The sequence below is a fragment of the Cupressus sempervirens genome, chromosome 3 (assembly GCF_028749045.1).
Source record: "Cupressus sempervirens isolate cs-2001-9-10 chromosome 3, ASM2874904v1, whole genome shotgun sequence".
NCBI classification, from domain to species: domain Eukaryota; kingdom Viridiplantae; phylum Streptophyta; class Pinopsida; order Cupressales; family Cupressaceae; genus Cupressus; species Cupressus sempervirens.
The window spans coordinates 737,409,859-737,421,786 of record NC_143120.1 but is presented as its reverse complement, the minus strand read 5'-3'; the positions used below and the strand labels follow the sequence as shown (position 1 = coordinate 737,421,786).

The 11,928-nt window shown below is 38.2% G+C and overlaps 1 pseudogene; it reads right to left on the bottom strand.

Annotated features, from left to right (window-relative positions):
- Positions 1-9,979: 9,979 nt before the first annotated feature.
- Positions 9,980-11,354, bottom strand: LOC149568912 (BTB/POZ domain-containing protein At3g05675-like; annotated as a pseudogene).
- Between the last annotated feature and the right edge of the window lie 574 nt (positions 11,355-11,928).

Genomic DNA, 11,928 nt, shown 5'->3' with positions numbered 1-11,928 from the left:
GACGCATTCCTACAAATCATGCAATCAAGAAACTATATATGCATAACATCATAGAACAAAGGATGAAATCAAGAACAAAGAGAAATCTTTAAAAAAATGCACAACAAAAAGCATAGTAGTATTAGCTTGTTTATTCCTCATTTCCCATATGAAAAATTACTTTCTAAGACTCCACCATTGGCCATATCACAGAATCCCTAAAATTCTCAAAGATTAAAAGACAACCAAAGCAAGCCCACCTAATATGAACAAGCAATAAGTGGAGAAAATTAGAAATAAGGTTGTACTGTTGCTTTTGGCCTATGAATTTTAAAAAATTAAATGTGTGATTAAGGCATAATGAGAGGAATCATGAGGCTTGGATGGAATTTTAAACATTGCTAATTTTACAACAAAAATACATGAAGTCATATTCCAAGAATCTTTTTTTTTTAAGATTATTTTATTTTTCTGAAAACTAAACTAAACTTCTAGTTGAATTTCTTAAGAATGTCCCAAAATGAGAGTTAATTGTTGACTCTTGCTTACTTTTATTTTATATTTCACACATAAGAACAACTCTATTCAACAACTATAAGACAAGATTTCAGCTTGGCTTATCATTTACTAAACTGCCAACAAAATTATATATATACACAGGTCAATGAGTTTGACTCAAAAACTACATGGTGATAGCAATATTACAATTTGACTTCTTGTAAAAATTATCTTTCACACTCAAACAAAAATAAATTATACACTAGTTTAAAAAATCAAAAGTAGAGACGGGCGAAATAATCCATTAGTTTCAAGCTTCAAATTGTTGCAAATAGAACACCAACTATTGGAATAAAAATGCCATCGAATCCAAGTCATTACGAATTAACCTTCTCTGATCTGTAATCTAGAAGATTAAGGACCCACGAAACCCCCAGATGTGTCGCAAACCTTAGCTCTATAAGCAAAACAAATATTATCACGAAAAGACAAATCACATTTTCTCTTCATCACAAACATTTCAAACTTAACTGGAAGGAGCCGGCTATAATTCTGGGAAGGAAGATTTTGAAAAACATAAAAGAAAACCTTCAAGTGATGAAGGAGGGGGAAGTTGATATAGGGGACAGGAAGACGGTTAAAGAAAAAGACAGAGATCCCAAAAGACAGGATGCCAGATGGATTCTACCCCCAGAAGGATGGTCAAAAGCCAACTTCGATGGCGCTTCTAAGGGCAACCTTGGCCCCTCTGGAAGCAGTGGAATTATAAGAAACAGTTTTGGGGAGGGGATTGCGGCCTTTGCTCTCCCGCTTGGAACCCAGACCAACCATTTGGCTAAAGCCAGAGCCACGTGCAGTGTGGTAAAGCTGGCTTTTGAAGCTAGAGTTTCCAAACTTTGGCTTGAAGGGGACTCCAAAAACATAATTAACAATATTAATGGTATCTCCCCTCCCTCGTGGTCGATTGCAAATATAATTGATGAGACACGTGCCACCCTTACAAAATTTGAGAAGGTCCACGTCACTCATGCGTTTAGAGAGGCAAACCCAGTTGCTGATTGGTTCGCTAACAAAGGGGTGGGAGCAGACAAAGAGATGATCTAGCATTCCGGAAAAGATATTTCGATGGAGGCCAAGTCATTAATCGAGCTGGAGAAACTACGCGGAAGTATGGGTCAATCTAACTGTAATCATGTTTAATAAAGAAAGAATGGATGTTGGTACGAGAAATAATATGTTTCTTGGTTTTCGTAATCTCAAGGGATTTTCTCTATCTTTTTGACACGTTTGCAGGATCATTATCATTTTCACTCGCTATTGTGTCAGAGAGGCGAACGATCACGAACCCAATTATAGAAATAGAGCCAAAATCTTGGTTGAAAAAAATTTGCAGAGATTGGGGCTCATGAGAATTGTTGAAGAAAAAATGGACGTCATGACTGGAGAACGGAGTAGAAAGGAGCCGGTGGGTGAAGTGGAGAAGTTGAAGAATATGGGCAAAGTCTAGAAAAAACTAGAAAAGGGTGGAGTTGCAAATTTTTTCAAGAAACTCCATGGTTTTGACCCTGAGGTCACCAACAACATGGTGAACTCGTGGAACAACGACAAGCTCAAGGTGCACGGGGTTTATTTCCAAATCACAGAGGAGGTGGTTGCGGAGGTCACTGGTATCCCTATGGAGGGATTCAAATTCTACAGGGACAAGAAACTATCGTCCAATGCAGTCAAGGAGTTCGTGAAAAATTCTGCAGAGATGAACAAGCTGGAAAAGAAAGAGTCTTTCTATGTGACGGAGACTATAAAGAAGATCTAGAGGTATGTTTTATATGCCCTCATTGATTATGTTACCTTGGACCCTAGGTTTGATCGGGTCAGAACTCACCATTTTGTGATTTTAAATCATTTTCGCCATAAGAAAAGAATTTCCATTCCCTTTTACCTTCTCACTTCTATAAACAAGGAAATCTCTAGTTTCAAGAAGAAAGCCACTGTTAACCCTGCTTTGCATAAGGGATTATTGCTCCTCATCCATGAGCATTTCAAAGCTCAGTCTATATGCAAGAACCCTCCTCATGTTGAGGATGTTGACGAAGGCAGCTCTAGCTCTTTTTCTGACTCTGAAGACATTGAGAGCATTAGTTCAGAGGAGGAGAATGTTTCCTCAGGAAAGAAGAAAAAAGTTCAAGCCAGGAAACTGTCTACTGCTACAACTCCCAACAGGAAAAGCCCTAGGGATCACGACCAAGCTCAAGCAAAAGAGGGTTATGCTGAGGAGGAGGAGGAAATGGATACGGAAGATTCTGACAAAGTGTCGGAGGAGGAGGTGGAAGAGGAGAAACCTAGGAAAAAACGGAAGAGGGAGGTTGTGAGAGTTGAGGAGACTAGAAATCAGAGGACGGATGCTATGCCTCTTCCCCTCTCCCCTGTCCAGTCTCAGCCTCCTTCGGAGGGAAAAGCGAATGACATCACTGGTGAGAACGAGGGGGAAGTGCAAGTCAAAAATAGGATAAAGGCCTGGAAAAATTTCAATGTGAGGACTGCTACTATGGGGATTTTTAGGAAAGCTATGAACCCTCAGATCTTGGTGGACAACCTGGAGCAACCTAGGCTCAATGAGCTCATAGACCCAGCTATCCTGGCCATCTTGGACAACGCAAGGGAGACTGGAATGAAACTTCTGAATAATGCCCCCAGTAGTATGATTGACAACTTCAGATCAATCAAATGGCTCTTCCATGAGCTGGAGGAAGTTAGAGAAAGGGTATCTCAGATGAAAAATATTAAGAATAAGACAGGTAATGATAGCCAGGAGGACCAAGAAAATAGAGAAAGCTTAAATGAAAGGAGATTGAGAAATTTTGAAAACTACAACCACAACTTGGCAAGTCAGATGATTTTTCTCTTGAGTTCGATGAATGACAACATCCAATCCCTTGCTAGTAAACTTGAGTTCGATGAATGACCACAAGGACATGGGATATTTATGCTACTTGACATAGTACAAATGTACGTATCAGGATTTGTTTGACAAGGTAAACAAATTGCCAAGTCAATGCGCTGAGGTGGCTTGTGTGGGCCCTATTATCCTGTGAATGAATGAATAAATGCTTTTAATAATGTTGGTAGGCCAAAGCAGCCTATGGAACCCACATGCAAGCCAAAAAAAAAAAAAGGCTTTTTGGAGCTGCTTCTCTAAGTTTGCCCTTCCAGGGTGAATATAGACTAGTGAGTTTGATGTCTTGTCCAACTACTCTTCCTCAAAAAGAGTATCTAACTGGCCATTTACTAGAATATCTCAATAGATGTAACAGATGTCATTTTTTGCTGGACATTCCATGAGGAAATGGTGCTCGGTCTCAATTCGTGTTACAAAATATACATATTCTCTTTTCTCATTCTTCATCAGGTATTGTCCATCTACCTGTTTCACATGTCAAATAATGGGAGCCCATCCTAAGTTATGTAATAAGCATCTTAGCTCTCCATTTAATATTTGGTCCTATGTATAATTTCCCTCATGGGCCATTGTTGGGTTAAATTCTTTAATATAGTAGTCTTTTTTGCACCCATTTTGCTTTGATCATATGCAGCTCCTAAATTTTTCCTTCACAAATTTCTTTATCTCAATGTTTTTATTCAGACATTCATGTATGTTGATATTCCATTTTTCCATCTTAGCAATGGTCTTCATTTTATTGTTTATCAACTGCATTTTCCCCAAAAAGAAACCATTCAACTCCTTGACCCTCTTTATCATCTTCCTTGTGGAAATGATGACCTCCTTAGGTAATTCTTTCTGTTGTGTCAAAATTGGGACAAGCCTATCAAAGAATGAAATGTAAGGGCCCCACTTGGTAAATAAGGGAGAAAGTAAAGATAATGCTTTTGAACATTGATACTCTGCACCTTGTAAAGCAATGTAATTGCTGTGGAGATTTTTTGAAGCTTATTTTTGGACATTTATCTTATGGGACAACATGCTTTCCATTCTCCTTATATCTCTTTGTTAATTTCTATTTCTTCTACTTTCATTTGTTGATCCATACCCACATTTGATACATCAATATCTATTTGGGTAGATCTTCATCTTTTATCTCAGTGACTGGCCTCATTGGATATAGGTAATGCTCATAGAGGTTAAGCACCTTTTATCTCAGTGACTGGCCTCGTTGGATCTAGGTGATTCTCACAGAGGTGAAGCACCGGGACTTCCTAGGAGTTCACCCATCCTAGGACTACTCTAGCTCGAATGTATTTAATTATAGAGTTTCCTCCATGGTTAAACTCACTCTTCTTGCAACCACATATGCTTGCAATCCCAGTACTAAGTATTTTGCTGAAATTATTTGTTAAAAGGAATGTAATGGTGAACATGTAAATTGTATTGACAATGCAAAAGTTCCTGGTTATTCTGATTGTAATGTGGATTTAAACATCATGAGAAGAATGAGATACAATGGTAAAGGACTAGGAAACCACGAGCAAGGAATAAGGAATCCAATTGAGCCTAGAGTTAGGAAAAAATGTTAAGGTCTTGGATATGTTAGAGGCAATGGAAAGATAAATATTAGATTCAAGTGAATCAATTGAAAGAATGAAGACTACAAAAATTTCACATTGTAATAGGAAAGGACATATAGAAGTTAAATGTTGGAATCTACATCCATGCAATTTTTGTGGTTTGAAGAATCATTGTGATAAATCATATTGAAATAGAGAGTGCAAGAATGAATCTATGGTAGGTTGCATAAAAATAGATATTGTAGGGAGCTATTGATGTAGTTGGTAGAAGATTATAAGTATGATTAAAAGTTTGTTTAAGTACAAATTTTCAAGTGTAACCAATGAAAAAAATCTCAAAATTTGAATGTACAAAGAAGATAACAAATGGTTCAAGTAAATTTGAATCATTGTCTTGTGAGACATCCATAGAAAGTGATTTTACAGGAAGTTCAAGTTTCTTGTTTTGAAGAATTAAATCAAGTTTTCAAGGATTTCCTCAACAATTGGGTAGCTACATTTTGACATTACGCAAGAGAAAAGATTTGGATAGTCAAGAATGAATATCACAAAGAAGACAACATGCAAAAAAAAAAGAATTCGAATGCCGCAGCTAAAATAGTATTATAGATGATAAATACTTTGTGGTTGAAATTAGGGGGGAGTGTTAGTAGATAATTTCTACCATGTGAATTATCTCTACAAAGCATCCCCATTAATCATTGTTGACAAACTAACCACTGGATTAATATGGAACCTTTCAGCATTGTCACCTACTAATGTTTTCCACACAGACTATGACCATATTATGCACATGCATTTCAACTACAATATAAATATTTGGAATCCAACTTTTCTAAGCCTCTATTAAAGGGCATATGCATTCAACGTGTAAATAAGGCACATTTAGGCAAAGGCAGTGAAAGAAAGTTTAAATAATGCAAGTGGAGTAGCATATTTATAGTTTCTTTGTGTTCATCATTTTATCTATATTTGTATCTTTGGTATGAGGTATGGATTTAATCCAGAAATCTGAATATCATTTTCTTTATTGGCTAAAATTTATATATTAATATAATATAGAAGTAAATGGACTAATGATCATTACAACCAAACTTGAAAAATTCCAATCAATTCCTATTAACCAAAATAAGAAGTCATTGTGACGCATTCCTACAAATCATGCAATCAAGAAACTATATATGCATAACATCATAGAACAAAGGATGAAATCAAGAACAAAGAGAAATCTTTAAAAAAATGCACAACAAAAAGCATAGTAGTATTAGCTTGTTTATTCCTCATTTCCCATATGAAAAATTACTTTCTAAGACTCCACCATTGGCCATATCACAAAATCCCTAAAATTCTCAAAGATTAAAAGACAACCAAAGCAAGCCCACCTAATATGAACAAGCAATAAGTGGAGAAAATTAGAAATAAGGTTGTACTGTTGCTTTTGGCCTATGAATTTTAAAAAATTAAATGTGTGATTAAGGCATAATGAGAGGAATCATGAGGCTTGGATGGAATTTTAAACATTGCTAATTTTACAACAAAAATACATGAAGTCATATTCCAAGAATCTTTTTTTTTTAAGATTATTTTATTTTTCTGAAAACTAAACTAAACTTCTAGTTGAATTTCTTAAGAATGTCCCAAAATGAGAGTTAATTGTTGACTCTTGCTTACTTTTATTTTATATTTCACACATAAGAACAACTCTATTCAACAACTATAAGACAAGATTTCAGCTTGGCTTATCATTTACTAAACTGCCAACAAAATTATATATATACACAGGTCAATGAGTTTGACTCAAAAACTACATGGTGATAGCAATATTACAATTTGACTTCTTGTAAAAATTATCTTTCACACTCAAACAAAAATAAATTATACACTAGTTTAAAAAATCAAAAGTAGAGACGGGCGAAATAATCCATTAGTTTCAAGCTTCAAATTGTTGCAAATAGAACACCAACTATTGGAATAAAAATGCCATCGAATCCAAGTCATTACGAATTAACCTTCTCTGATCTGTAATCTAGAAGATTAAGGACCCACGAAACCCCCAGATGTGTCGCAAACCTTAGCTCTATAAGCAAAACAAATATTATCACGAAAAGACAAATCACATTTTCTCTTCATCACAAACATTTCAAACTTAACTGGAAGGAGCCGGCTATAATTCTGGGAAGGAAGATTTTGAAAAACATAAAAGAAAACCTTCAAGTGATGAAGGAGGGGGAAGTTGATATAGGGGACAGGAAGACGGTTAAAGAAAAAGACAGAGATCCCAAAAGACAGGATGCCAGATGGATTCTACCCCCAGAAGGATGGTCAAAAGCCAACTTCGATGGCGCTTCTAAGGGCAACCTTGGCCCCTCTGGAAGCAGTGGAATTATAAGAAACAGTTTTGGGGAGGGGATTGCGGCCTTTGCTCTCCCGCTTGGAACCCAGACCAACCATTTGGCTAAAGCCAGAGCCACGTGCAGTGTGGTAAAGCTGGCTTTTGAAGCTAGAGTTTCCAAACTTTGGCTTGAAGGGGACTCCAAAAACATAATTAACAATATTAATGGTATCTCCCCTCCCTCGTGGTCGATTGCAAATATAATTGATGAGACACGTGCCACCCTTACAAAATTTGAGAAGGTCCACGTCACTCATGCGTTTAGAGAGGCAAACCCAGTTGCTGATTGGTTCGCTAACAAAGGGGTGGGAGCAGACAAAGAGATGATCTAGCATTCCGGAAAAGATATTTCGATGGAGGCCAAGTCATTAATCGAGCTGGAGAAAATACGCGGAAGTACGGGTCAATCTAACTGTAATCATGTTTAATAAAGAAAGAATGGATGTTGGTACGAGCAATAATATGTTTCTTGGTTTTCGTAATCTCAAGGGATTTTCTCTATCTTTTCGACACGTTTGCAGGATCATTATCATTTTCACTCGCTATTGTGTCAGAGAGGCGAACGATCACGAACCCAATTATAGAAATAGAGCCAAAATCTTGGTTGAAAAAAATTTGCAGAGATTGGGGCTCATGAGAATTGTTGAAGAAAAAACGGACGTCATGACTGGAGAACGGAGTAGAAAGGAGCCGGTGGGTGAAGTGGAGAAGTTGAAGAATATGGGCAAAGTCTAGAAAAAACTATAAAAGGGTGGAGTTGCAAATTTTTTCAAGAAACTCCATGGTTTTGACCCTGAGGTCACCAACAACATGGTGAACTCATGGAACAACGACAAGCTCAAGGTGCACGGGGTTTATTTCCAAATCATAGAGGAGGTGGTTGCGGAGGTCACTGGTATCCCTATGGAGGGATTCAAATTCTACAGGGACAAGAAACTATCGTCCAATGCAGTCAAGGAGTTCGTGAAAAATTCTGCAGAGATGAACAAGCTGGAAAAGAAAGAGTCTTTCTATGTGATGGAGACTATAAAGAAGATCTAGAGGTATGTTTTATATGCCCTCATTGATTATGTTACCTTGGACCCTAGGTTTGATCGGGTCAGAACTCACCATTTTGTGATTTTAAATCATTTTCGCCATAAGAAAAGAATTTCCATTCCCTTTTACCTTCTCACTTCTATAAACAAGGAAATCTCTAGTTTCAAGAAGAAAGCCACTGTTAACCCTGCTTTGCATAAGGGATTATTGCTCCTCATCCATGAGCATTTCAAAGCTCAGTCTATATGCAAGAACCCTCCTCATGTTGAGGATGTTGACGAAGGCAGCTCTAGCTCTTTTTCTGACTCTGAAGACATTGAGAGCATTAGTTCAGAGGAGGAGAATGTTTCCTCAGGAAAGAAGAAAAAAGTTCAAGCCAGGAAACTGTCTACTGCTACAACTCCCAACAGGAAAAGCCCTAGGGATCACGACCAAGCTCAAGCAAAAGAGGGTTATGCTGAGGAGGAGGAGGAAATGGATACGGAAGATTCTGACAAAGTGTCGGAGGAGGAGGTGGAAGAGGAGAAACCTAGGAAAAAACGGAAGAGGGAGGTTGTGAGAGTTGAGGAGACTAGAAATCAGAGGACGGATGCTATGCCTCTTCCCCTCTCCCCTGTCCAGTCTCAGCCTCCTTCGGAGGGAAAAGCGAATGACATCACTGGTGAGAACGAGGGGGAAGTGCAAGTCAAAAATAGGATAAAGGCCTGGAAAAATTTCAATGTGAGGACTGCTACTATGGGGATTTTTAGGAAAGCTATGAACCCTCAGATCTTGGTGGACAACCTGGAGCAACCTAGGCTCAATGAGCTCATAGACCCAGCTATCCTGGCCATCTTGGACAACGCAAGGGAGACTGGAATGAAACTTCTGAATAATGCCCCCAGTAGTATGATTGACAACTTCAGATCAATCAAATGGCTCTTCCATGAGCTGGAGGAAGTTAGAGAAAGGGTATCTCAGATGAAAAATATTAAGAATAAGACAGGTAATGATAGCCAGGAGGACCAAGAAAATAGAGAAAGCTTAAATGAAAGGAGATTGAGAAATTTTGAAAACTACAACCACAACTTGGCAAGTCAGATGATTTTTCTCTTGAGTTCGATGAATGACAACATCCAATCCCTTGCTAGTAAACTTAAGGACAAGGGCTTGCTGGTGGAGGAGGGAGGACAGAGCAAGGATAAGGCCAAGTCGGATGATGACAAGGCCACAAGCAGTACTCTCACCAGTATGGATCAGGGCATGGAGAAGGTCCAGGATCAAATGGCAGAGGAGCAGCAAAAAATAATCGAAGCAGCTCAAACTATGCAAGAAATGGAAAAGATAACTGAAGACTAGTTTTCTTGTCTTTTGTCTTTTTGTCTTCCTGGCTTTTGGCTTTTCGACAAGCTTTCTGTAGTCTATTTAAGTTTGTTTGGTTTTTGGCCTTTCTGTGGGCCTTTGTTTTAGGCTGGGCCTTCGAACTTTTTTTCAGTTGTTGGACTTCTGTTTTGGCTGGATTTTTTTGACTTATTATCAGCCTTGTTTTTGTAAAACTTATAAGTTTCAGAATCTCTTAAAACCTGTTTTTCTTATAAAAAACATTTCAAACTTAACCAAACATATAATATAATTTGGAGAGAGTAATCGGCATAGTGATGTCGATCTCATTCTTTCTGTAAACCTCTGCCCATACCAGGCATATGCTTTTCTGGTCCACTCGGGGGAGTGTCCCCACCACCTTAACCACTGCTTCGTCCACCTCCTTGAACCTGCGGGTGACTTCAGTAGTGTCATCATCAAAGATATTGACCGTCCCCGTGATGGGAAGCCAAGCTGTGAGAAAAGAAACTCGGGAAGGCCTTGAAATTATTACCTTTCCGTCTCCGATCGCATTCATGAGCCACATAATAATCTCGAACACAGGGTGCTGAGGTCCATATTGGGAAACAGAATTAGTCCTCACGCACTCCATAAATTCTGCATCTTCACAAAATGCCTTGAATGCAGCTTTCAGCACTCCTCCGTTGCATAGCTGTATACGTTCAAAAATCCGCCCTAGAGTAGTGAAATCACGACAAACGATGGATGCTTTGAACTCTTGCAAAAGCACGCGCCCGCATGCATCAATGAAATCTTTAGATACATTTCCATTTAATATCCCTCTTAAATCTTCGTCCACAGTTTCAAAATTGCTGGATGAACTGCCTTGTTTAATAACTGATACCATTTCTCGAATGACCTCCTCCACAAAATCTGTACGGTCTTCGTCCTCCTCCTCCTGATGAAGCCTGGCAGCCAAATCTGGTGAAATTTTGAGTTTCAATCCGTCAGAAGAGAGCGCTTTCCGAATCTGGGACTCTTCCTCAGCACTCCAACGAACTGCTTCCAAATAGTCCATGCATTTGTTGATGCACTCTTCAGCCGACATTTCGGCAGCAACAGACAGAATCGCCAGGCATTCCTCAATATTGGGGAAATCCATACATGATTTCAATGCATTTTAAATAGTGATGAAAGCTATGAGATGCGGTTAACCGTATTTCGATTGTTTTATACGGTTCCCAGAGATTATAAAGCATGCCTTCAAAACCCTTCAATCTTTTGAGGATCTGACGGTGGAGATGCACTGGATTTTTTTCGTATTTCTTGTCATCTGGGCCAGTCAGGAACAATTTGACATCAGCTGATATCTGATTTCCGAATCGTTGCTTGGCTTCTCCCATGGCAGAAATGGATGCAGATGACCGACTCTAACCTGGTTGAATGTTACGGTCTTGCAAATCTCAAATACTATTATGGTCCTATCGAGTGCACATCACATCCATTCTCTGTTTTGCACTTTAATGCTGATTTTATTTCACCTTGTTTGGCATCTCTTGCTCTTTTTCATTCTGATGGTGGATCACTTAGTGTGATTCAAAAGATTGATGATAAAAGTCCTTACACAATCGAATTCAAAAACATATCAATATAAATATGATCTTATCAATTAAGCTTTCAAAGATCTTTTTATTTAATATATAATTTTAAAATAAAATCAGAAAAGCATTATAATTTTTAAATTAGTTATGAAAAAGAAAATTGTCTAGACAGACATCCTTTTGATGTCTGTATGGCATTTCCTACTCAATTGCCTATCATGTCCATAGCTTTTTATAAAGCAGATTCCCTTAGCTTTAATGGAGAGAGTAATGGAGCACGTACGAAAGCACCTCATTTTCTTTAATGCTGATTTGACTTCACATGATGACAATTTTGTTCCCACACTTTTCTTCCTACCTCACTGACTTTCCTATCGGACCAGACGTACATCCCTAAGCCACCGGCTGATCTCTATTCGATATGGTCTGATGTACATCTCATAACATGGGCTACGAAATAGCTGGATGCATGTTCTCGTTCTGGCTAGCTAATAATTTCTTTTTTTAATATACTAGCAATTGCATTAAACAAGATATAATGATTATGTCAACAGGACAATATGGGAGGACAATATATTAGAGTGAAGAGATTATTGT